Source organism: Petaurus breviceps, unplaced genomic scaffold (assembly GCF_028583685.1).
Source record: "Petaurus breviceps papuanus isolate PSGF00001 unplaced genomic scaffold, PetGlider_PUasm1.0 103, whole genome shotgun sequence".
Lineage (NCBI taxonomy): Eukaryota > Metazoa > Chordata > Mammalia > Diprotodontia > Petauridae > Petaurus > Petaurus breviceps.
Window position 1 is genome coordinate 2,235,818 of NW_027185588.1, and position 4,652 is coordinate 2,240,469.

Genomic DNA, 4,652 nt, shown 5'->3' on the forward strand with positions numbered 1-4,652 from the left:
AAGAAATATTAACTATTGGCCATACCAATATATTAAAAATTAAAATATTACCTAAATTAATTTACCTATTTAGTGTTATACCAGTCAAACTAAGTATTACTCATAGAACTGGACAAAATAATAACAATGTGTCTGAAGGTAGAAAAGGTCAAGAATTTCAAGGAAAATAATGAAACAAAAGTAGGAATAATGGGGCCTAGCAGCACCAGATCTCAAATTATACTATAAAGAGGGAATCATCAAAACTATTTGATACTAGTTGTGGATAGATGACTGTCCCTGGAATCAGGAGGACCTGAGTTCAAATCTGGCCTCAGACATTTACTAGCTGTGTGACCCTGGGCAAGTTACTTAACTGTTTACCTTAGTTTTCTCATCTGTAAAATTAACTGGAGAAGAAAATGGAAAACCACTCCCGTATCTTGCCAAGAAAACCCTAGATGTGGTAACAGAGAGTCAGACATGATTTAAACAACTCAACAATAATGACTAGAAAAGTTGGTCAGTGGAAAAGATTAAGTAAAGTAAACCCAGAATTTATCAAAGAGTAGTAGCTTAGCATTTGGTAAACCCAAGGACGCCAACTGTTGTCCTTACTTGACAAAAATTGCAGAGAGAACTGGAAAGCCATATGGCAGAATTTGGGTTTAGATCCAAATCTTAGACAATATACAATAAGTTCCAAATGGATACATGACCTAAATATAAAAGGGCATGTAGTTTTTAAAAATAGAGAAGGGAAGGAGATACTTTCCCCAACTATGGTTAAGGAAAGAATTCCTAAATAGCTGAAGAATTTTCTCAAGTATGACTATGGTCATACTGCTGCTTAATTTCATGTTGATAAAAGCAAGATAAATAGCAGAACAGATGATGAAGAGATTCAATGGAGAAAAGTAATGGCATGTGATACTTCTCATTTTTCTTCAAAACACTGAGAAATTGGGTCCCTCCCAGGACCTAAGTATTTGACAAATTAGTCACACATTAAATGATAAACGTTCAAGAGGATCTAAAATGTATCTAGACCTTGTAGACTGCACAATAAGCCATGAAATTTTTATTGACTCCCAACTGCTACATTTTACTTTGTAAGTAAGTACCTTTGCTTTTCAAAAATGAATGAAAAGTTCAACTTTGCAAAAGTCACGTCAGGCTGGTAGGATGAACCTGCCTCCCAGCAGACCCTACTATGTTACTAAGCATTGATTCAATCCCAGTGAGACTGGAAGGTTCCTTTCTGCATCTTCCACAGGACTGAGCACATAGTGTTCAGTAAATGTCTGCTGGATGAATGAGTGTATGTTGGCTAGGGCAGAGGAGTACACTGAGGTTTGAGAGAACCAGATGAATGATGGGCATTGCCATTCTTCAGAAAATAGTACTTGCCATCTCACATATTGAGACAGGAGATGTTATTTCAAAAGGTAAAGGAGAACAGTGGATAGAAGAGAAAATGGTGGGCGGTAAGGGGACAAATTGTTGACCATGATATCAGGAAGGGGATGACATGACTTGCAAGTGAATTGGATTTAAGTGAATGAGGGCTTTTCTCCTTTGGAGCCATCTGGGTCCAGTGGTCAGACATAGATCGGGATGACTGGAGAGGATTCCTAAGGGGGAAGGAAAGACAGAAAAGAGGGATACCTCAACCCACCCACAGCCCGCAGGTCAGGAGCCCAGAGTCCCTTCCTTTTTCTTTTGGGTGCTCTCTTGGTATAAGCAGAATCCTGGGAAGTAGGGAAGCTAGGGAAGAAAACGGAGCCTGAGAGATGGGAGAAGCCCCCCGCGATTACCCAGGAGCCTGTCTCGCACATTTTCCCTGCCTCACAAGCAGTCTGTCCTGCAGTAGTTCCCCCCTACCCCAGCTGGTCTCTCCCACTCTGGCCCGGCATTTTCAGCTTCTCCCTTCCACAGGACGGCCTCGCGCAGTCTCAAGCTCGCCCCTGAGCTCTTTGGCAGGGTGTCCTGTAAAGCCTCCTCTGAGTTACACCGCCCCACACCCCGTCCCGGCCCCTCGGGGGCTCACAGAGCCACGTAGTTTGAAGAGCCCTCGGCTTTCTGGAGGGCAGTGGGGTGGGAGGTGGCCAGTTTCGGTCCCACACAGTCTCCTCCTCCTCCTGCCCGCGCCAGCCTGGAGTTAGTGTCTCCACTCTGACCGCATCTCCAGCCCTTTTTAATCCGCAGTCTCTCCACACCCAGTGTGTCTCCAGTGAAGCCACCCCGGCCCCCGCCTCCCAGAGCCACGTCCCTCCACCTCTCCCTCCACCTCGGCCCCCCGTCCCTCTCCTTCGCAGTTTCCTTCCCCGGCGCCCGAGGCAAATGCTCTCGTGCCACGCACGGCCTCACCTCTCCCCCGGACAGTGCCCGGCGGCGCAGCCCATCTATGGATCGTGCTCAGTGCCGGCTGTCTCACGGGTCTGTCGCCGCAGCCTGAGGGCGCCCACTTGCACAGGGTGTCTTCAGCAGGGACAGGCCACTTACACTAGCCCCCCTACTAAAGGTGAAGCACTCGGGGAACGGTCCTGGCGCCAGGCAGACCTGAATTTGGCCAAGGCACTGTACCCACCTGGGTCTTGGAGTTTTCATCTGTAAAATGAAATTAATAATGGCACTACTTCCCAAGGCTTATGTGAGCATAAAATGAGATCATATATGTGAAGAGCTTTGTAAACTTGAAAGGGCTATTACTTAAATGCTATCCCAAGAATCAATTCCCCTTCTCTCTTCTCTTCAATCGAACCGGATATTCTGGTTCTGTCCCGGCGATTTACAAACGTGCTTGGCTCAAACAAATCCTTAAAAAACAAACAACCCCCCTCCAATCCCCGCCCCCCCCAACTCTAACTGGATCTCATTACCCTCTAAAACTATATTTCTCTTCCATTTCTCTGCCAAATTCCTAGAAATAATCTCTATCTCACTTCTCAATCCCTTGCAATCTGGCTCCTACAACTAAAGCGGCTTTCTCCAAGGATTATCAGTGATCTCTCAACGAAGAGGCCAATGACCTTTTCTTAATCTTTATCTCCTCCTGACCTCTCTGGAGCTTTTAATAATATTGACCATCCCTTCTTCTTGGACACTGACTCCTCCTTTGTACTAACTTCTGCCAGTTCCCAGTATGCTTTGTTGGTCCATCAGTGTAGTCCTCCTGCCTGCTTAGACTAGGTATTTCCCACTGCCCTCTCTTCTCTCCACACCCACCCCCTTGGACATCTCATTAACTCCCATGGGTTCAAGGATCTTGTCTACCCAGATGACATTCAAATCTATGTCGTTGTTCAGTGGTTTCAGTTGTTTCCAACTCGTCATGACCCCATTTGGAGTTTTCTGGGCAAATATACTGGATCGATTTGCCATTTCCTGCTTCAGCTCATTTTACACAAGAGGAAACTTGAGACAAACAGGGTGAACTGACTTGCCCAGGGTCACACAGCTAGTAAGTGTCTGAGGCCAGATTTGAACTCAGGAAGATGAGTCTTCCCGACTCCAGGCCTGCACTCTAGCCACTGTACCACCTAGCTGTCCTGCCTATATACTCAAACCTATATACTTGGTCCTAAGCCCCAACCTGAACTCCAGTCACACATTGTCAACAGCTTGCTAGATAGCTTCTCCTGGCAGTCCTGTACGTATTTCAATTGCAGCAGATCCAAAACAGAAAGAGACAGTAGATAGAGAGATATTGAAGGTTAGAAACTGTGTGGAGTGAATAGTGGGGACAATTAGAGCTGTAAAAAAAAGTGGAATCATTTGTCTTAAGCGCTGGTAGATTCCCTTGGAGGTCTTCAAGAAGAGGCTGTTGGAGACTATTTATTGGATGTGTTACAGTAGTGGTTCCTTCATATATGAACTAGGTGGTCACTGAGGTCCCTTCCAACTCTCATATTTTGTGGCTCATGAATCCAAGTCTTGATCCCAAGCCCAGTGCTCCATCATGCTGCCTCTACAGAATAGGTGATTATGGGAAAAGACCTGGCTTGGCACCATGTTCCTTGGCTCTTCCTCTTCTCTCATTCTCCCTCATAAAACAAAATGTTAACCTGGATTAGACCTTCATAGCCTGCTACATGTTAATCCACCACGCAAACAGCTATTTATGTGGAAAAGATACAGAGACAAGCTCTTGGAACAAGTTAACAATAATATAAAGCAAAATAACATTGAACAACATTAGGATTCTGGTCTATGCAATGACTTTATTGATGAAGCATACCTCCCTCCTTTTGTCAGTGAAATGAGTATGGAATGTGGCATATGTTGTTAAATATGGACAATATATTGGGTTATTTTGCTTAATCTTAATTCTTTGTTATGAGGAGGTTACTGCTGGTGAAGGAGCTCTTTCAACAGCAATGCAATTTGTGCCAAAACATAGATAAAACAGGGAGTCCAGGTAGCACAGCGAGTAAGAACACCGGCTCCAGTGTCAGGATGACCTGGGAATCGAATACGGGCTCAGACACTTAGCACCCACCCAGAAACACCTGGCCATGTAACCTTGAACAAGTTACTTAACCCCAATTGCTTTAAAAAAACATAGATAAAACTTATTTAAAACATAAAAAAGAAGAGTATCATAGTTCGGATGTAGTAACTACATGTGGAAAGTATTCAAAGCATAAAGTCCCCATATATAACAAAATATT

At 44.5% G+C, this 4,652-nt stretch overlaps 1 long non-coding RNA gene across 1 annotated transcript; it reads right to left on the minus strand.

The window, feature by feature from the left end:
• Window positions 1–1,033: 1,033 nt before the first annotated feature.
• Window positions 1,034–2,820, minus strand: LOC138163767 (uncharacterized). Its single transcript, XR_011168923.1, has 3 exons — window positions 2,692–2,820; window positions 2,350–2,589; window positions 1,034–1,613 (listed from the first exon to the last, which is right to left on the minus strand). It is a non-coding gene; the product is annotated as an uncharacterized lncRNA (long non-coding RNA).
• Between the last annotated feature and the right edge of the window lie 1,832 nt (window positions 2,821–4,652).